The sequence below is a fragment of the Phyllobates terribilis genome, unplaced genomic scaffold (genome assembly GCF_046119375.1).
Source record: "Phyllobates terribilis strain yellow unplaced genomic scaffold, ASM4611937v1 Scaffold_65__1_contigs__length_7625178, whole genome shotgun sequence".
NCBI classification, from domain to species: Eukaryota; Metazoa; Chordata; class Amphibia; order Anura; family Dendrobatidae; genus Phyllobates; species Phyllobates terribilis.
In genome coordinates, this window is record NW_027362825.1 from 4,578,051 (window position 1) to 4,601,383 (window position 23,333).

Below are 23,333 nucleotides of genomic sequence, written 5' to 3' on the forward strand. Positions count from 1 at the left end.
ACACAAGGAGCAGGGCCACAGTAACAAGTACGACATGTTCCCATTAGAAAGGAGAGGGTCTGCTATACAGTTATAGCGTATGCAGTGAGTCCAACGGCTGACCAATTTTAGTAAAAACACCACTAAGAATGTAAAGACACATGGAGCAGGGCCACAGTAACAAGGTACGACATGTTCCTATTAGAAAGGAGAAGGTCTGCTACACAGTTATAGGGTATGCAGTGAGTCCAACGGCTGACAATTTTAGGAAAAACCCCACTAAGAATTTAAAGACACATAGAGCAGGGCCACAGTAACAAGATACGACATGTTCCCATTAGAAAGGAGAGAGTCTGCTATACAGTTATAGGGTATACAGTGAGTCCAACGGCTGACAATTTTAGGAAAAACCCCACTAAGAACTTAAAGACACATGGAGCAGGGCCACAGTAACAAGTACGGACATGTTCCCATTAGAAAGGAGAGAGTCTGTTATACAGTTATAGGGTATGCAGTGAGTCCAACGGCTGTCAATTTTAGGAAAAACCCCACTAAGAATTTAAAGACACATGGAGCAGGGCCACATTAACAAGGTACGACATGTTCCCATTAGAAAGGAGAGGGCCTGCTATACAGTTATAGGGTATACTGTGAGTCCAACTGCTGACAATTTTAGGAAGAGCCCCACTAAGAATTTAAAGACACATGGAGCATGGCCACAGTAACAAGTACGACATGTTCCCATTAGAAAGTAGAGAGTCTGCTATACAGTTATAGGGTATACAGTGAGTCCAACGGCTGACAATTTTAGGAAAAACCCCACTAAGAATTTAAAGACACATAGAGCAGGGCCACAGTAACAAGTGCGACATGTTCCCATTAGAAAGGAGAGGGTCTGCTATACAGTTATAGGGTATGCAGTGAGTCCAATGGCTGACAATTTTAGGAAAAACCCCACTAAGAATTTAAAGACACATGGAGCAGAGCCACAGTAACAAGTACGACATGTTCCCATTTGAAAGCAGAGAGTCTGGGGGCGTGTCCAGCCACTGAGGGAGACCGTCGCATCTGAAGGAGCTCCTGTGCCTATTTTTAAATCCCCCAAAAATCCCCTTGTTTACCGGGGTTCTTTCTCCCTTCTAGACCCATCCACATGCTCTGACAGTCTCTAAGGGCTCATCTGGCCCTAAATGGAGACCATTTTTTTGTAAATTGACCCCACACAGAAGATCCGGGCTTACTGGGAAGGCTGAGGCCGCTGCCTTTCCCGCTGGTACGCGCAGACCTAGGGAGCACTTCCTTATATAGCGAGCTCACACCAAGCTCTAAAGCGGGGCGGACGTCACCTGACTTGGCCCCGGAACCTGGACGCAAGACGACGGTGAGTCGCTGCAGTGAAGTGGTCCAGCCTCCGGACAGGGCCGAGAACCCGAACGACCGCACCGGAGGAGGAGACCTGACACGTGCTGCGCAACCGTCTGCAGCTTTAGCCGGATCGCAGCAGAGACCCGTGGTGAACCACGACACCGGACCTGGTGAGGACCGCCGGACCTGGTGAAGACCGCGACCCCTTCATAAGGTACCGCAGCCCCCTGTCTGCAGCACCCACCGCTACTCCTGGACCTAAAAAATAAAGGCTTATTTTACTTACCGGCCTGGGTCCTGCTGCTGAGGGTGCCCACATCGCGGTTGCTGATCTGACGGCCTGCCTGGGGATTTGGGGACTGCCGCTCCTTCGGTCCTGGGCCTGGGAGTCCCGCAGGTCTGCTTGGCCTACCCTGGTCCTGCTGTTAGGGGCTTCCCCCCTGCGGGAGCCACCGTCTCGGTTGCAGTGTGTCCCAGAGGAGAGACGACGTGTCTGGAGACAGGAGCTGGGACTCACTCTGCTACCTCTGCTACCTTTGCTATTACAGCACAGAGCAAGATAAAAAGAGAGTGAAGGGGTATAACAGAAGTGGATGCACATTCCTTCTTAACCTATGATTCTACAATTCTATATTTCTACAATTTTATATTTATAACCCACATAATTCTACAGCTCCTTCCAAGATATATATTGACTTTCTCCTTCACTAATTTGAAATAGCATTTGTCTTGAAATATTGAAGAATTAACATTATTCCTCTAAAGTAGTCTACTCTAATTAACAAATGAACAATAGCGACATCTAGTGGCTGAAGAACAGAATTACAACCCACAACGCTATTTACAATAACTTTCTGCAGCTGACCTAACCTTGGCGATGTAAGGGTTTAAGCACCAAAACTGTTCATCTTCAAACCCCCCGACCTACTCACTTACTTATATTGTCTCAACATATAACATGTAAATTCTACAAGATACTCAACACAGAACTCTAAATTTAAATCTATATCTAAGGATCTTCTGCAAAATCGTCAAAATAGGGGGAGGTCCCTGTAGAGACACAAGCTTGCAATCAAAAAATCTGAAAGGGGAAATTGAAAAATTTATTAAAAAAAAAACATTCCTCCCTCTATCTCTTCAAATAAAACTCCCCCTCCTTCAAAAAACTCTACTCCAACCTTAAAAAGCTCCTCAAATGAAGATACTCCAACCTTAAAAAGCTCCTCAAATGAAGAGCAGTACAGTGATACAGAAGACACGATGCATGACACAAGACTAGTGTTGAGCGAGCACTAAAATGCAACGAGCCCAATGTTAGTCTATTGGAGACCCGAGCATTTTTGCGGCGGCACCCCCGGCAGTCTGTAGAAAGCCTAAAAAGTGCCCAAAACGATAGAGACAGTGTTCAAATGCCATGGGGACAGCATGGGGATTGCCCCAGGAAGCATTTATGACCCCCAGGTCACTGCTGTCAACAACGTGGTCAGAGGTATTAAGCCACTTTTGCGGGCTCACAATAAAACGTTCAAAAACAAAACTGAAACGGTTTTCCTGTGAAATATGTTAAGGAACATCCTTTCCAAGGTAAAGACTTGTGTATAAGGTAAAATGAATAACCAAAAACAAAAATACTCCTCCACACCTTGGGCTATGTTCACAAGTAGCATTTTTTTTGCATTTTTGCACTTTTGTATTGCTTTCAACCGTGACAAATGCATTCACCGGGAAATTAAATTTTAACATTTTACAACCTTATCTGGCCATGTGCTGTGTGACACATGCATACAGTTCTGAAAAGACATGGGAACAGCATGGGGAAGACCCCTGGAAGCATCTCTGACACCCAGGTCACTGCCTAAAAGTGTGCCCATCAGAAGTGATCCTTGCCGCATCAGAAGATGCAGACTTGCAACTATCCCCGTGCAAGTCCTTGTCCCAGGGCAGTGTTCAATTGTACCTCCCCCATTCCTAGCAATGCAAGCGCAAGTAAGCAGCCTGCCATCCTCCCACCCCCAGGCAACAATACCATACTGCTTGCTTGCTTGCACTTGAAATTGGGCCTTTTAGGCATGTGGAGGCGGAATCGGGCCACCATGTCATGGCTGCTTCGGCGGCCTGGCATCCATACTCAGTCCCCACCCGCCCGGTGGCCGGGTGTCCACGCTTGGTCCCCAGCCACCAGGGGGCGGCCGGGTGTCCATACTCAGTCCCCAGCTGCCCACGGCCGGGTGCCCACACACGGTCCCCAGCCGCCTGGGGGCGGACGGGTGCCCACAAATGGTCCCAAGCCGCCTGGGGGTGGCCGGGTGTCCATAAATTGTCCCTAGCCCCTATTTTAAGGACAGCCTAACCACAAACATGTGGACAAGTGAATGTAGCCAGGGATGGTGCATCTGACTGACGCCTTCACACTGGGATAATATTGTGGAAGCCGGGACACAGTTGGAAACTGGGATGCAACATATCCTCCAGACATAGAGGATTGTGGGTCCTGGGTCAATCAGGCTTCAACACTAAGTTCAGAAGGTAGACAGCAGCAGTGGTCGGCCTCCTACACAGCGAGTAAACTATTCATGATCATGAGGCCATCCATCTCTTTAGCTTTCTGTTCCTTGGACTGCAATCGCATGTATGTAGTAGCGGCTAGGCCTGAGGTGGTCAGCGTTTTGGCGCATATCCTACCTCCTCCGAGGATTGCTGGACGTTTTCCTGCTACTATCCCAGTTCTATGACTCCCGTTAAAACAAAGCTTCAGGTGATGAATGATGGATGATTTGGTGGCAAAGGAGAAAGAGCAGGAGGAACAGGGACCATTCACATCATTATCAGGCCAGTCAACCACACATGTCTTGTAGGATATGTTTCTGTACCAAAATGAGCGGTTCGGCTGCACAGAATTAGGGCATACAGTGAGTGCAATGCCTACCAAAAATTTTGAGGCACTCCAATGCCCCTTGGAAGTGACATGGAGGTCAGAGGGCCTTAACTAAACTGTTTTTTCCATTTACAGCAACTGGGTCTCCTGTACACTGTTGGCCTAAGCAGTGAATGGAAGACTTTCCAAAAATTATGAGGAACTGCAATGCCCCTTGAAACAGATGTGGATTACAGCGTACTAAAAATTTCTACCCATTATTGGGGAGTGGGTCTCTCTTAGTTTTCGCCTATGCCTTCCAAGCAAAAGCTGCCAAAAATTAGGACGGAGGGACTTGCAATGCTGGCAACACGGACCACTGTCACCCTGCTGGTATAGTGGTGGTGGAGGTTGAGGATAAGGAGAAGAGCAAAATACAGCCGAAATGAGGAAGTGTATACCCATGTGTGGGTGTGAAGCGGTGCATGGGAATACACCTCCCGAAATAACAGAGTGGATTTGACTTTATGTTACTCTGCTGTCATTTGGTGGTGATGAGAAGTCTGGCCCAATCCAACCCTTGTTCATTTTGATAAGGGTCAGCTTGTCAGCATTGTCAGTTGACAGGCAAGTGCGCTTATCAGTTATAATTCCCCCAGCGGCACTAAAAACACTCTCCGATAACACTGTAGCGGCAGGGCAGGACCTCCAAGGCGTACAGAGCGAGTTCATTTCAAGTGTCCAGCTTGAATACCCAATAATTAAAAGGCACAGAGGAATCATGGAGGACGCTGGTAGTGTCGGCAAGGTACTCCCTCATCATCTTTTGAAACTTTCCACTCCTTGTAAGAGTACCCCGTGCCTCAGGGCCCGTAAGCTAGGCGGGTCTCAGAAAACTGTCCCAGTACGTTGACAGTGTTCCACTGCCTCTGCTAGATTGGAGTTGCGTCTCTCTCACCTGTACACCTTGGTTGGGCAACGAACTGTGACCTCTGCCGCTAGAGTGTTCAGATGGGAATTTTTTTAACAGTTCTGCAGCAAGGGTCTTCTGATACTGCCCCATTTTTGTAGACCTCTCCACCTCAGGAATAAGAGAGTGAAAGTTCTCCTTGTAGCGGGGGTCTAAAAGTGTCACCAACCAGTAATGACTGTCACCCAACATTTTGACAATGCGAGGGTAACGGTTAAGGCAGCGTAACATAAAGTCAGCCATGCGTGCCAGACTGGTAACGGGCAAGACTTCCGTGTCCTCACCAAGATGACGACTGACCATGCTCTCCTCCTCCAACTCCACCTCTGTCATCAGGCCACCCACGCTGAACCGACGCTTTGACAGTTGTACAGGTACTACCGTCTACAGCGCATGATACCAGCTCCTGTTCTTCCTCCTCCGCCTCCTCTCCCTCATTGCCCCCCAATGCACGTTGGGATGAGATGAGGCTGGACTGTGTGTTATTGCCCGCTACGGCATCTTGATCCATCTCATCATACTCTGGCTGCAATGCCTCCTCTTTAATTCTCTGCAGAGAGCTTTGCAAAAGACAGACAATTGGGATGCTGACGCTAATGATGGCGTCATCGCCACTCACCATCTTGGTGGACTCCTCAAAGTTTGTCAAGATGGTACATATGTCAGACATCCAGGTCCACTCCTGAGGTCTTATGTGTAGAGTCTGACCTGAATATCGACGGCCTTGTTGCAGCTGGTACTCCACAACTGCTCTCTTCTGCTCACAAATCCTTTGCAACATGTGGATGGTAGAGTTCCCAATATGTGGGGACATCACACACCAGTCGGTATGCCGGAAGCTGCAAAACGCTGCTGCAACACAGCAAGGGTGGCGGAAGCTGTAGCCAACTTCCGAAAATGAGCTGACAGGTGGCGTACTTTGATGAGCAGATCTGGCAACTCGGGATACAATTTAAGAAACCAATGAACCACAAGGTTAAGCACATGAGCCAGGCGTGGTACGTGTGTGATCTCACCTCGCCTTAGAGCTGCCACCAGGTTACGGCTATTGTTACACACGACCATGCCTGGATGTAGGTTCAGCGGTCTCAGCCACAGATCTGCCTGCTCTTTCACAGCTGTCCACAACTCACAAGCAGTGTGAGCTTTATCACCTAAGCTTATGAGTTTCAGCACAGCCTGTTGCCGCTTGGCTGAGGCAGTACTGCAGTGTTTTCAGCTTGTAACTGATGTGGTGATATCTGAGATGGAGGCTGAACAGGAGAAGGAGGAGGAGGATGATGCGCAGGAGCTGTACACTGTGGGGGCAACTCTGACTGACATAGGGCCCACAATCCTTGGCTGGGGACCGAGTACCGAGGGACGGCCACCGCCATAAGGTTGCGGAAGGATTACGTCTCCACCAGCCTAAAAGGCAGCATTTCCAACGCAAGCAGTCGTGAAATGTGCGAATTTACGACTGTGGCCTGTGGGGCGTTGGCTGCGAATTTGCTCTTTCGTTCAAAGGTCTGGGATATGGACAATTGAATGCTGTGGTGGGACGTGGACGTGGATGTTGTTTCTTGAGAAACTTCCATAACAAGTGAAGACTGAGAGGAGGGGGCATCTTTGCATGCAGTATGGACAGGAGATTACCTTTCACGCACAACAGGGGGTTCTCTTAAACGCACAACAGCGGAAGAAGCAGTGGTGACACATGCTGACACTGGTCGTGGACCCTGGTGTTCGCCCCACAAAGTCGGGTGCTTTGCTGACATGTGCCTGATCATGCTGGTGGTGGTCAGGCTGGTAGTTTTGTCACCCCTGCTGATGCTGGCATGGCAGGTTGTACAAATGGCCTTTATGGGGTTATCAGCAGAGTCATTAAAAAAATTCCAGACTCTGAAAGACCTACCGGTTGCACTGGCAACGTCCATCGTGTTGGTGTTTCGGGGAACTGTTACCCGCCTTCTGTGTGCGGCCACCACACTGCTTCTTCCTGCCTGTTGGGGTACTCTGCCTCCCTCCCCCTGTGTGCTGCTGGCTTCGCTCTGCGTGTCCTCCTGCCATGTTGCGTCAGTTACTAGATAACCACCACCTCCTCCTCTTCCACTTGAGCACCACGATCCTCCACCTCACTTCGTGGCAATTGTGTCTCGTCATCGTCCACCTCTTGTGAAAAATTGCCAGCATTGACTTTCTCTGGCCGTGGCTGTTCAAATATTTGGGCATCGCTACATGGGATCTCCTCTTCCGCCACATCAAGCGGAGCAGGCTAGGGGCACAAATATGGAAATGGACCAGTGAACAGCTCTTCTGAGTGTCCAACTGTGGGATCAGTTGCTGTCTGACGACACTCGGCATAGTGGGAGGAAGGAGCATCAGGGTGAGGAGGAGTATGCAGTCGAGACTCACGGCTACTAAAACTTGACCGTGTGGAAGACAGACCGGTGGTGGTGGTGCCCAGGTAACTGGAAGTATTATCTGCTATGCAATTAATAACCTGTTCACACTGACCAGTTCGCAAAACTGGTGTTGTAGTGTGCTTCTCTAGTAATTCTGTCAAGAAGTGGGAGCGAGAAGATGTGGCTGTTGGTTGTGGCGCATTTTCACCTTGGCCACGGCCCCATCCTCTACACGCACCATCACCAGAACGTCCAGGTCCACATCACTTGCAACATGCCTGGCCCCTTGTAAATTAAGTAAAATAGCTCACACACTCGCACTATCAATGAAAAAAGGGTAATAGAAAGGAGATTAGAACCGTGGAAGAGGAAATACACAGTCATATTTCTCTGGCCTACACCAGAATCTTTTAAACAGATATATTTGTGTCTGAGCAGTCAGCGAGACACTATTACTGTTTTTTTTTATAGAAAAAAGGCCAAAAGCTGGATAATACCGAGATTTGAACCGTGGAAATGCAAAACCACAGTGCTAGTTATCTGGCCTACACCAGAATCTTTTAAACAGATATATTTTTTCTGACCTGTCAGGGAAACACTATTACTGTTTTTTTTTTTAAGGAAAAAAGTCAAAAAGCTGGATAATACAAATATTTGAACCGTGGAACTTCAAAAATAAAGTTCTAGTTTTCTGGTCTACACCAGAATCTTTTAAATAGATATATTTGTGTCTGAACAGTCAGCAAGACACTATTACTGTTTTTTTTACGGAAAAAAGGCCAAAAGCTGGATAATACTGAGATTTGAACTGTGGAACTGCAAAACCACAGTTCTAGTTATCTGGCCTACACCAGAATCTTTTAAACAGATATATTTGTGTCTGAACAGTCAGTGAGAAACTATTACTGTTTTTTTTATGGAAAATAGGCCAAAAGCTGGAAAATACAGAGATTTGAACCGTGGAGCTGCAAAACCACAGCTCTAGTTATCTAGCCTACACCAGAATCTTTTAAACAGATATATTTGTGTCTGAAAAGTCAGGGAGACACTATTACTGTTTTTTTTACAGAAAAAAGACCAAAAGCTGGATAATACAGAGATTTGAACCGGGGAACTGGAAAACCAAAGTTCTGGTTATCTGGCCTACACAAGAATCTTTTAAACAGATATATGTAACGGGTCTGGGAGTCGGAACCTCTGAGCTACTATACAAGGGGGCGGTCCTTGTAAGGGAGCGGGTGGCGACCAGGGAAGACGGGCTGGAAGTCTCAGCAGGTGAACGGGACAGTCTCTGAGTGAACGGGACAGTCTCTGAGTGAACGGACTGGAGGACACGGCAAGTGACCGGGGCAGTCTCTAGGTATAGGGTTGGTACGACCTGTGGCGGCTGAAGATAGACGTGAGCTCCCAGGTGAGCAGGCGAGAGTCTCTGGATGAACGGGTGGTCACAGCATGTGACGGCGGAGCCTCCAGGAAGACCAGCGGACAGGCGACAGATGAGCGCTCCCAGGTGAGCGGGCAGAAGTCTCTGGACAGGCGGGTGGTCACAACACGTGACGGCCGAGCCTCCGGGCAGGCAAGCAGACAGGTAGCAGATGAGCGCTCCCAGGTGAGCGGGCAGAAGTCTCTGGACAGGCAGGTGGTCACAGCACGTGACGGCGGAGCCTCCAGGTAGGCTAGCAGGCAGGTAGCAGATGTGCGCTCCCAGGTGAGCGGGCAAGCTGGTCCATAGACAGACTGACAGGAGTTGGAAGGCAGACCGTCGGACCTCAGGCAAGCAGGCAGGTAGCTGATGTGCGCTCCCAGGTGAGCGGGCAGGCTGGTCCTTAGACAGACTGACAGGATTAGTAAGGCAGACCGTCGGACCTCAGACTAGCAGGCAGGTAGCAAGAAATCAGGCAGGAATCTGGCAGGTAACTGGCAGGTAACTGGCAACGGGACCTGAGGGCTGAAGCACAGGTGAGACACAGGTGCAAACAACATTGCTCGGGCACCTCCATTTTGGAGGAGGTGCCTTATATACGGTAAAGTCCTCCGGCCATTGGCCGGGGACTCCTTAGGACGGCGCGCGCGGCCCCTTTAAGAGGGAGGGAGGGCGCGCGCGCGCGCCCTAAGCACAGTGGCCGGGAAGGAGCGCGCGCTGCCAGCAGAGCGGGAGAGGGACGCCGGGCACGCAGCAGAGCGGTGAGGGGAACAGCGTCCCTGCCTAGCAGAGGGCAGGGACGCCGGCACTACAATATATTTGTGTCTGAACAGTCAGCGACACACTATTATTGTTTTTTTATACGGATAAAAGGCCAAAAGCTGGATAATACAGAGATTTGAACCGTGGTACTGCAAAACCATAGTTCTAGTTATCTGGCCTACACCAGAATCTTTTAAACAGATATACTTGTGACTGAATAGTGAGCGAGACACTATTACTGTTTTTTTTACGGAAAAAAGGCCAAAAGTTGGATAATACTGAGATTTGATCTGTAGAACAGCAAAACCACAGTTCTATTTCTCTGGCCTACACCAGACTCTTTTAAACAGATATATTTGTGTCTGAACAGACAGGGAGACACTATTACTGTTTTTTTTACGGAAAAAAGGCCAAAAGCTGGATAATACTGAGATTTGAGCCATGGAACTGCAAAACCAAAGTTCTAATTATCTGGCTTATACCAGAATCTTTTAACCAGATAAATTTGTGTCTGAACAGTCAGGGAGACACAATTACTGTTTTTTTTACTGAAAAAAGGCCAAAAGCTGGATAATACAGAGATTTGTACTGTGGAACTGCAAAACCACAGTTCTAGTTATCTGGCCTACACCAGAATCTTTTAAACAGATATATTTCTGTCTGAACAGTCAGGGAGACACTATTACTGTTTTTTTACTGAAAAAAGGCCAAAAGCTAGATAATACAGAGATTTGAACCGTGGAACTGCAAAACCACAGTTCTAGTTATCTGGCCTACACCAGAATCTTTTAAACAGATATATTTCTGTCTGAACAGTCAGGGAGACACTATTACTGTTTTTTTTACTGAAAAAATGCCAAAAGCTGGATAATACAGAGATTTGTACTGTGGAACTGCAAAACCACAGTTTTAGATATCTGGCCTACACCAGAATCTTTTAAACAGATATATTTGTGTCCGAACAGTCAGCGAGACACTATTACTGTTTTTTTTTTACGGAAAAAGTTTAAAAGCTGGATAATACTGAGATTTGAACCGTGGAACTGCAAAACCAAAGTTCTAGTTATCTGACCTACAGCAGAATCTTTTAAACAGATATATTTGTGTCTGAACAGTCAGCGAGACACAATTTTTTTTTTTTTACGGAAAAAAGCCAAAAGCTGGATAATACAGAGATTTGAACCTTGGAATAGCAAAACTAAAGTTATACTCATCTGGACTACACCAGAATCTTTTAAACCGATATATTTGTGTCTGAACAGTCAGTGAAACACTAGTACTGTTTTTTTGTTGCGGAAAAAAGGCCAAAAGCTGGATAATACAGAGATTTGAACCATGGAACTGCGAAACCAAAGTTTTAGTTATCAGGCCTACACCACAATATTTTAAATAGATATATTTGTGTCTGAACAATCAGGGAGATTCTATTACTGTTCATTTTACGGAAAAAAGACCAAAAGCTGGATAATACAGAGATTAGAACCGTAAAACTGCAAAACCACTGTTCTAGTTATCTGGTCTACACCAGAATCTTTTAAACAGATATATTTGTGTCTGAACAGTCAGCGAGACACTATTACTGTTTTTTTTTACGGAAAAAGGTCAAAAGCTGGATAATACTGAGATTTGATCCGTGGAACTGCAGAACCAAAGTTCTAGTTATCTGGCGTACACCAGAATCTTTTAAATAGATATATTTGTGTCTGAACAGTCAGGGAGACACTATTTCTGTTTTTTTTTACGGAAAAAAGGCCAAAAGCTGGATAATACTGAGATTTGAACCGTGGAACTGCAAAACCAAAGTTCTAGTTATCTGGCCTACACCAGAATCTTTTAAACAGATATATTTGTGTCTGAACAGTCAGGGAGACACTTTTACTGTTTTTTTTTACGGAAAGAAGGCCAAAAGCTGGATAATACAGAGATTTGAACCATGGAACTGCAAAACCACAGTTCTAGTTATCTGGCCTACACCAGAATCTTTCAAACAGATATATTTGTGTCTGAACAGTCAGGGAGACACCATTACTGTTTTTTTTTATGGAAAAAAGGCCAAAAGCAGGATAATACAGAGATTTGAACTGTGAAACTGCAAAACCAAAGTTTTAGTTATCTGGCCGACACCAGAATCTTTTAAATAGATATATTTGTGTCTGAACAGTCAGCGAGACACTATTTTTTCTTTTTTTACGGAAAAAAGGCCAAAAGCTGGATAATACATAGATTTGAACCGTGGAACTGCAAAACCACAGTTCTAGTTATCTGGCCTACACCAGAATCTTTTAAACAGATATATTTGTGTCTGAACAGTCAGCAAGACACTAATACTGGTTTTTTTTACGGAAAAAAAGCCAAAACCTGGATAATACAGAGATTTGAACCGTGGAACTGCAAAACCACAGTTCTAGTTATCTGGCCTACAACAGAATCTTTTAAACAGATATATTTGTGTCTGAACAGTCAGGGAGACCCCATTACTGTTTTTTTAAGGAAAAAAGGCCAAAAGCTGGATAATACTGAGATTTGAACCGTGGAACTGCAAAACAAAAGTTCTAGTAATCTGGCCTTCTCCAGAATCTTTTAAACAGATATATTTGTGTCTGAACAGTCAGCGAGACACTATTACTGGGTTTTTTTTACGGAAAACAGGCCAAAAGCTGGATAATGCAGAGATTTGAACCATGGAACTGCAAAACCAAAGTTCTAGTTATCTGGCCTACACCAGAATCTTTTTAATAGATATATTTGTGTCTGAACAATCAGGAAGAAACTATTACTGTTTTTTTTTTACGGAAAACAGGCCAAAAGCTGGATAATACAAAGATTTAAACCATGAAACTGCAAAACCAAAGTTATAGTTTTCTGGCCCACACCAGAATCTTTAAAACAGATATATTAGTGTCTGAACAGTCAGGGAGACACTATTACTGTTTTTTTTTTATGGAAAACAGGCCAAAAGCTGGATAATAAAGAGATTTGAACCGTGGAACTGCAAAACCACACTTCTAGTAATCTGGCCTACACCAGAATCTTTTAAGCAGATATATTTGTGTTTGAACAGTCAGGGAGACACCATCACTGTTTTTTTTATGGAAAAATGGGCAAAAGCTGGATAATACTGAGATTTGTACCGTGGAAATGCAAAACAAAAGTTCTAGTTATCTGGCCTACTCCAGAATCTTTTAAACAGATATATTTGTGTCTGAACAGTCAGGGAGACACTATTACTGTTTTTTTTTTACTGAAAACAGGCCAAAAGCTGGATGATGCAGAGATTTGAACTGTGGAACTGCAAAACCACAGTTCTAGTTATCTTGCCTACACCAGAATCTTTTAAACAGATATATTTGTGTCTGAACAGTCATGGAGACACTATTACTGTTGTTTTATATGGAAAAAAGGCCAAAAGATGGATAACACATAGATTTGAACCGTGGAACTGCAAAACCAAATTTCCAGTTATCTGGCCTACATCAGAATCTTTTAAACAGATATATTTGTGTCTGAACAGTCAGCGAGATACTATTACTGTTTTTTTATACGGAAAAAAGGCCAAAAGATGGATAATACCTAGATTTGAACCATGGAATTGCAAAACAAAATTTCTAGTTATCTGGCCTACACCAGAATCTTTTAAACAGATAAATTTGTGTCTGAACAGTCAGTGGAACACTAGTACTGTTTTTTTGTTACGGAAAAAAGGCCAAAAGCTGGATAATACAGAGATTTGAACCGTGGAACTGCAAAACCAAAGTTCTAGTTATCTGGCCAACACCAGAATCTTTTAAATAGATATATTTGTGTCTGAATAGTCAGCGAGACACTATTACTGTTTTTTTTATGGAAAAAAGGGCAAAAGCTGGATAATACAGAGATTTGTACTGTGGAACTGCAAAACCACAGTTTTAGATATCTGGCCTACATCAGAATCTTTTAAACAGATATATTTGTGTCCGAACAGTCAGCGAGACACTATTACTGTTTTTTTTTTACGGAAAAAGTTTAAAAGCTGGATAATACTGAGATTTGAACCGTGGAACTGCAAAACCAAAGTTCTAGTTATCTGGCCTACAGCAGAATCTTTTAAACAGATATATTTGTGTCTGAACAGTCAGCGAGACACAATTTTTTTTTTTTTACGGAAAAAAGCCAAAAGCTGGATAATACAGAGATTTGAACCTTGGAATAGCAAAACTAAAGTTATACTCATCTGGACTACACCAGAATCTTTTAAACCGATATATTTGTGTCTGAACAGTCAGTGAAACACTAGTACTGTTTTTATGTTGCGGAAAAAAGGCCAAAAGCTGGATAATACAGAGATTTGAACCATGGAACTGCGAAACCAAAGTTTTAGTTATCAGGCCTACACCACAATATTTTAAATAGATATATTTGTGTCTGAACAATCAGGGAGATTCTATTACTGTTCCTTTTACGGAAAAAAGACCAAAAGCTTGATAATACAGAGATTAGAACCGTAGAACTGCAAAACCACTGTTCTAGTTATCTGGTCTACACCAGAATCTTTTAAACAGATATATTTGTGTCTGAACAAACAGCGAGACACTATTACTGTTTTTTTTTACGGAAAAAGGTCAAAAGCTGGATAATACTGAGATTTGAACCGTGGAACTGCAGAACCAAAGTTCTAGTTATCTGGCGTACACCAGAATCTTTTAAATAGATATATTTGTGTCTGAACAGTCAGGGAGACACTATTTCTGTTTTTTTTTACGGAAAAAAGGCCAAAAGCTGGATAATACTGAGATTTGAACCGTGGAACTGCAAAACCAAAGTTCTAGTTATCTGGCCTACACCAGAATCTTTTAAACAGATATATTTGTGTCTGAACAGTCAGGGAGACACTTTTACTGTTTTTTTTTACAGAAAGAAGGCCAAAAGCTGGATAATACAGAGATTTGAACCATGGAACTGCAAAACCACAGTTCTAGTTATCTGGCCTACACCAGAATCTTTCAAACAGATATATTTGTGTCTGAACAGTCAGGGAGACACCATTACTGTTTTTTTTTATGGAAAAAAGGCCAAAAGCAGGATAATACAGAGATTTGAACTGTGAAACTGCAAAACCAAAGTTTTAGTTATCTGGCCGACACCAGAATCTTTTAAATAGATATATTTGTGTCTGAACAGTCAGGGAGACCCCATTACTGTTTTTTTAAGGAAAAAAGGCCAAAAGCTGGATAATACTGAGATTTGAACCGTGGAACTGCAAAACAAAAGTTCTAGTAATCTGGCCTACTCCAGAATCTTTTAAACAGATATATTTGTGTCTGAACAGTCAGGGAGACACTATTACTGGGTTTTTTTTACGGAAAACAGGCCAAAAGCTGGATAATGCAGAGATTTGAACCATGGAACTGCAAAACCAAAGTTCTAGTTATCTGGCCTACACCAGAATCTTTTTAATAGATATATTTGTGTCTGAACAATCAGGAAGAAACTATTTCTGTTTTTTTTTTACGGAAAACAGGCCAAAAGCTGGATAATACAAAGATTTAAACCATGAAACTGCAAAACCAAAGTTATAGTTTTCTGGCCCACACCAGAATCTTTAATACAGATATATTGGTGTCTGAACAGTCAGGGAGACACTATTACTGTTTTTTTTTATGGAAAACAGGCCAAAAGCTGGATAATAAAGAGATTTGAACCGTGGAACTGCAAAACCACACTTCTAGTTATCTGGCCTACACCAGAATCTTTTAAGCAGATATATTTGTGTTTGAACAGTCAGGGAGACACCATCACTGTTTTTTTTATGGAAAAATGGTCAAAAGCTGGATAATACTGAGATTTGTACCGTGGAAATGCAAAACAAAAGTTCTAGTTATCTGGCCTACTCCAGAATCTTTTAAACAGATATATTTGTGTCTGAACAGTCAGGGAGACACTATTACTGTTTTTTTTTTTACTGAAAACAGGCCAAAAGCTGGATGATGCAGAGATTTGAACTGTGGAACTGCAAAACCACAGTTCTAGTTATCTTGCCTACACCAGAATCTTTTAAACAGATATATTTGTGTCTGAACAGTCATGGAGACACTATTACTGTTGTTTTATATGGAAAAAAGGCCAAAAGATGGATAACACATAGATTTGAACCGTGGAACTGCAAAACCAAATTTCCAGTTATCTGGCCTACATCAGAATCTTTTAAACAGATATATTTGTGTCTGAACAGTCAGCGAGATACTATTACTGTTTTTTTATACGGAAAAAAGGCCAAAAGATGGATAATACCTAGATTTGAACCGTGGAATTGCAAAACAAAATTTCTAGTTATCTGGCCTACACCAGAATCTTTTAAACAGATAAATTTGTGTCTGAACAGTCAGTGAAACACTAGTACTGTTTTTTTGTTACGGAAAAAAGGCCAAAAGCTGGATAATACAGAGATTTGAACCGTGGAACTGCAAAACCAAAGTTCTAGTTATCTGGCCAACACCAGAATCTTTTAAATAGATATATTTGTGTCTGAATAGTCAGCGAGACACTATTCCTGTTTTTTTTATGGAAAAAAGGGCAAAAGCTGGATAATACAGAGATTTGAACCGTGGAACTTCAAAACCACAGTTCTAGCTATCCAAAACCTGGATAATACGGATAATACTAAGATTTTAACCGTGGAATTGCAAAACCAAAGTTCTAGTTATCTGGCCTACACCAAAATCTTTTAAACAGATATATTTGTGTCTGAACAGTCAGGGAGACACTATTACTGTTTTTTTTTACAGAAAATAGGCCAAAAGCTGAATAATACAGAGATTTGAACTGTGGAACTGCAAAACCACAGTACTAGTTATCTGGCCTAAACCAGATTCTTTTAAACAGATATATTTGTGTCTGAATAGTCAGCGAGACACTATTACTGTTTTTTTTTATGGAAAAAATAGCAAAAGCTGGATAATACAGAGATTTGAACCGTGGAACTTCAAAACCACAGTTCTAGCTATCCAAAACCTGGATAATACGGATAATACTAAGATTTTAACCGTGGAATTGCAAAACCAAAGTTCTAGTTATCTGGCCTACACCAAACTCTTTTAAACAGATATATTTGTGTCTGAACAGTCAGCGAGACACTAATACTGTTTTTTTTTACGTAAAAAAGTCCAAAAGCTGGATAATACTGAGATTTGAACCGTGGATCTGCAAAACCAAAATTCTAGTTTTCTTGCCTACACCAGAATCTTTTAAACTGATATATTTGTGTCTGAACAGTCAGCGAGACACTATTACTCTTTTTTTATGGAAAAAAGGGCAAAAGCTGGATAATACTGAGGTTTGAACCGTGGAACTGCAAAACCACAGTTCTAGTTATCTGGCCTACACCAGAATCTTTTAAACATATATATTTGTGTCTCAACAGTCAGCGGGACACTATTACTGTTTTTTCTTACTGAAAAAAGGCCAAACGCTGGATAATACTGAGATTTGAACCGTGGAACTGCAAAACAAAAGTTCTAGTTATCTGGCCTACTCCAGAATTTTTTAAACAGATATATTTGTGTCGGAACAGTCAGAGAGACACTATTACTGGGGGTTTTTTTTCGGAAAAAAGGCCAAAAGCTGGATAATACAGAGATATGATCCGTTGAACTGCAAAACCAAAGTTTTAGTTATCTGGCCTACACCAGAATCTTTTAAACAGATATATTTGTGTCTGAACAGTCAGTGAGACACTATTACTGTTTTTTTTTACGGAAAAAAGGTCAAAAGCTGGATAATACTGAGATTTGAAACGTGCAACTGCAGAACCAAAGTTCTAGTTATCTGGCGTACACCAGAATCTTTTAAATAGATATATTTGTGTCTGAACAGTCAGGGAGACAGTATTACTGTTTTTTTTTACGGAAAAAAGACCAAAAGGTGGATAATACTGAGATTTGAACCGTGGAACTGCAAAACCAAAGTTCTAGTTATCTGGCCTACACCAGAATCTTTTAAACCAATATATTTGTGTCTGAACAGTCTGCGAGGCTCTATTACTGTTTTTTTTTTTACGGAAAAAAGGCCAAAAGCTGAATAATACCGAGATTTGATCCGTGGAACTGCAAAACCAAAGTTTTAGTTATCTGGCCTACACCAGAATCTTTTAAATAGATATATTTGTGTCTGAACAGTCAGGGAGACACTATTACTGGGATTTTTTATGGAAAAATGGCCTAAAGCTGGATAATACTGAGATTTGAACCGTGGAACTGCAAAACCAAAGTTATAGTTATCTGGCCTAAACCAATATCTTTTAAACAGATATATTTGTGTCTGAACAGTCAGGGAGACACTATTACTGTTTTTTTTTACGGAAAAAAGGCCAAAAGCTGGATAATGCAGAGATTTGAACCATGGAACTGCAAAACCACAGTTCTAATTATCTGGCCTAAACCAGAATTTTTAAATAGATATATTTGTGTCTGAACAATCAGTGAGACACTAGTACTGTTTTTTTATACGGAAAAAAGGCCAAAAGCTGGATAATACAAAGATTTGAAACGTGGAACTGCAAAACCAAATTTCTAGTTATCTGTCCTACACCACAATCTGTTAAACATATATATTTGTGTCTGAACAGTAAGCGAGACACAATTTTTTTTTTTTTTTATGGAAAAAAGCCAAAAGCTGGATAATACAGAGATTTGAACCTTGGAATAGCAAAGCTAAAGTTATACTCATCTGGCCTACACCAGAATCTTTTAAACAGATATATTTGTGTCTGAACAGTCAGTGAAACACTGGTACTGTTTTTTTGTTACGGAAAAAAGGCCAAAAGCTGGATAATACAGAGATTTGAACCGTGGAACTGCAAAACCAAAGTTCTAGTTATCTGGCCTACACCAGAATCTTTTAAATAGATATATTTGTGTCTGAACAGTCAGGGAGACACTATTACTGATTTTTTTTACGGAAAAAAGGATAAAAGATGGATAATACTGAGATTTGAATTGTGGAACTGCAAAACCAAAGTTCTAGCTATCTGGCCTACACCAGAATCTTTTAAACAGATATATTTGTGTCTGAACAGTCAGTGAGACACTATTACTGTTTTTTTTACAGAAAATAGGTCAAAAGCTGAATAATACAGAGATTTGAACTGTGGAACTGCAAAACCACAGTACTAGTTATCTGGCCTAAACAAGATTCTTTTAAACAGATATATTTGTGTCTGAATAGTCAGGGAGACACTATTACTGTTTTTTTTTACGGAAAAAAGGCCAAAACCTGGATAATACGGATAATACTAAGATTTTAACCATGGAATTGCAAAACCAAAGTTCTAGTTAGCTGGCCTACACCAAAATCTATTAAACAGATATATTTGTGTCTGAACAGTCAGCGAGACACTAATACTGTTTTTTTTTACGTAAAAAAGTCCAAAAGCGGGATAATACTGAGATTTGAACCGTGGATCTGCAAAACCAAAATTCTAGTTATCTGGCCTACACCAGAATCTTTTAAACAGATATATTTGTGTCTGAACAGTCAGCGAGACACTATTACTGTTTTTTTTTATGGAAAAAAGGGCAAAAGCTGGATAATACAGAGATTTGAACCGTGGAAGTCCTAAACCACAGTTCTAGTTATCTGGCCTATACCAGAATCTTTTAAACAGATATATTTGTGTCTGAACAGTCAGCGAGACAATATTACTGTTTTTATTTCCGGAAAAAAGGCCAAAAGCTGGATAATACAGAGATTTGAGCCGTGGAACTGCAAAACCAAAGTTCTAGTTATCTGGCGTACGCCAGAATCTTTTAAATAGATATATTTGTGTCTGAACAGTCAGGGAGACACTATTACTGTTTTTTTTTACGGAAAAAAGGCCAAAAGCTGGATAATGCTGAGATTTGAACCGTGGAACTGCAAAACCAAAGTTCTAGTTATCTGGCCTACACCAGAATCTTTTAAACCGATATATTTGTGTCTGAACAGTCAGCGAGACACTATTACTGTTTTTTTTTACGGAAAAAAGCCCAAAAGCTGAATAATACAGAGATTTGAACCGTGGAACTGCAAAACCAAAGTTTTATTTATCTGGCCTACACCAGAATCTTTCAAACAGATATATTGGTGTCTGAACAGTCAGGGAGATACTATTACTGTTTTTTTTTACGGAAAACAGGCCAAAAGCTGGATAATTCAGAGATTTGAACCGTGGTACTGCAAAACCACAATTCTAGTTATCTGGCCTACACCAGAATCTTTTAAACAGATATATTTGAGTCTGAACAGTCAGGGAGACAATTTTACTGTTTTTTTTACGGAAAGAAGGCCAAAAGCTGGATAATACAGAGATATGAACCGTGGAACTGCAAAACCAAAGTTTTAGTTATCTGGCCTACACCAGAATCTTTTAAACAGACATATTTGTGTCTGAACAGTCAGTGAGAAACTTTTACTGTTTTTTTTTACGGAAAACAGGTCAAAAGCTGGATAATTCAGAGATTTGAACTGTGGTACTGCAAATCCACAGTTCTAGTTATCTGGCCTACACCAGAATCTTTCAAACAGATATATTTGTGTCTGAACAGTCAGGGAGACTCCATTACTGTTTTTTTTTATGGAAAAATGGGCAAAAGCTGGATAATACTGAGATTTGAACCGTGGAAATGCAAAACAAAAGTTCTAGTTATCTGGCCTACTGCAGAATTTTTTAAACAGATAAATTTGTGTCGGATCAGTCAGAGAGACACTATTACTGGGGTTTTTTTTACGGAAAAAAGGCCAAAAGCTGGATAATAAAGAGATATGAACCGTGGAACTGCAAAACCAAAGTTTTAGTTATCTGGCCTACACCAGAATCTTTCAAACAGATATATTTGTGTCTGAACAGTCAGGGAGACACTATTACTGTTTTTTTTTACGGAAAAAAGGCCAAAAGCTGAATAATACAGAGATTTGAACCGTGGAACTGCAAAAACAAAGTTCTAGTTATCTGGCCTACACCAGAATCTTTTAAACAGATATATTGGCGTCTGAACAGTCAGGGAGACACTATTACTGTTTTTTTTTACGGAAAACAGGTCAAAAGCTGGATAATTCAGAGATTTGAACCGTGGTACTGCAATTCCATAGTTCTAGTTATCTAGCCTACACCAGAATCTTTTAACCAGATATATTTGTGTCTGATCAGTCAGGGAGACACTTTTACTGTTTTTTTTACGGAAAGAAGGCCAAAAGCTGGATAATACAGAGATTTGAACCATGGAACTGCATAACCACAGTTCTAGTTATCTGGCCTACACCAGAATCTTTCAAACAGATATATTTGTGTCTGAACACTCAGGGAGACACTTTTACTGTTTTTTTTTACGGAAAGAAGGCCAAAAGCTTGATAATACAGAGATTTGAACCGTGCAACTGCAAAACCACAGTTCTAGTTATCTGGCCTACACCAGAATCTTTCAAACAGATATATTTGTGTCTGAACAGTCAGGGAGACACCATTACTGTTTTTTTTATGGAAAAAAGGCCAAAAGCTGGATAATACAGAGATTTGAACCGTGAAACTGCAAAACCAAAGTTTTAGTTATGTGGCCTGCACCAGAATCTTTTAAATAGATATATTTGTGTCTGAACAGTCAGGGAGACCCCATTACCTTTTTTTTTATGGAAAAAAGGCCAAAAGCTGGATAATACTGAGATTTGAGCCGTGGAAATGCTAAACAAAATTTCTAGTTATCTGGCCTACTCCAGAATCTTTTAAACAGATATGCTTGTGTCTGAACAGTCAGGGAGACGCTATTACTGTGGGTTTTTTTACGGAAAAAATGCCAAAAGCTGGATAATACAGAGATTTGAACCGTGGAACTGCAAAACCAAAGTTTTAGTTATCTGGCCTACACCAGAATCTTTTAAATAGATATATTTGTGTCTGAACAGTCAGCGAGACACTATTTTTTTTTTTTTTTACGCAAAAAATTCCAAAAGCAGGATAATACATAGATTTGAACAGTGGAACTGCAAAACCACAGTTCTAGTTATCTGGCCTACACCAGAATCTTTTAAACAGATATATTTGTGTCTGAACAGTCAGGGAGACACTATTACTGTTTTTTTTAACGGAAAAAAGGCCAAAAGCTGGATAATACAGAGATTTGAACCGTGGAACTGCAAAACCACAGTTCTAGTTATCTGGCCTACAACAGAATCTTTTAAACAGATATATTTGTGTCTGAACTGTCAGGGAGACCCCATTACTGTTTTTTTTATTGAAAAAAGGCCAAAAGCTGGATAATACTGAGATTTGAACCGTAGAAATGCAAAACAAAAGTTCTAGTTATCTGGCCTACTCCAGAATCTTTTAAACAGATATATTTGTGCCTGAGCAGTCAGGGAGACACTATTACTGGGGTTTTTTTATGGAAAAAAGGCCAAAAGCTGGATAATACAGATATTTGAATGGTGGAACTGCAAAACCAAAGTTCTAGTTATCTTGCCTACACCAGAATCTTTTAAACAGATATATTGGCGTCTGAACAGTCAGGGAGACACTATTACTGTTTTTTTTACGGAAAACAGGCCAAAAGATGGATAATTCAGAGATTTGAACCATGGTACTGCAAATACACAGTGCTAGTTATCTGGCCTACACCAGAATCTTTCAAACAGATTTATTTGTGTCTGAACAGTCAGGGAGACACCATTACTGTTTTTTTTTTATGGAAAAAAGTCCAAAAGCTGGATAATACAGAGATTTGAACTGTGAAACTGCAAAACCAAAGTTTTAGTTATGTGGCCTATACCAGAATCTTTTAAATAGATATATTGGTGTCTGAACAGTCATCGAGACACTATTTTTTTTTTTTTTTACGGAAAAAAATCCAAAAGCAGGATAATACATAGATTTGAACCGTGGAACTGCAAAACCACAGTTCTAGTTATCTGGCCTACACCAGAATCTTTTAAGCAGATATATTTGTGTCTGAACAGTCAGGGAGACACTATTACTGTTTTTCTTTACGGAAAAAAGGCCAAAAGCTGGATAATACAGAGATTTGAACCGTGGAACTGCAAAACCACAGTTCTAGTTATCTGGCCTACAACAGAATCTTTTAAACAGATATATTTGTGTCTGAACAGTCAGGGAGACCCCATTACTGTTTTTTTTATTGAAAAAAGGCCAAAAGCTGGATAATACTGAGATTTGAACCGTAGAAATGCAAAACAAAAGTTCTAGTTATCTGGCCTACTCCAGAATCTTTTAAACAGATATATTTGTGCCTGAACAGTCAGGGAGACACTATTACTGGGGTTTTTTTACGGAAAAAAGGCCAAAAGCTGGATAATACAGATATTTGAACCGTGGAACTGCAAAACCAAAGTTTTAATTATCTGGCCTACATGAGAATCTTTTAAATAGATATATTTGTGTCTGAACAATCAGGGAGATTCTATTACTGCTCATTTTACGGAAAAAAAAACAAAAGCTGGATAATACAGAGATTAGAACCGTGGAACTGCAAAACCACAGTTCTAGTTATCTGGTCTACACCAGAATCTTTTAAACAGATATATTTGTGTCTGAACAGTCAGCGAGACACTATTACTGTTTTTTTTTACGGAAAAAAG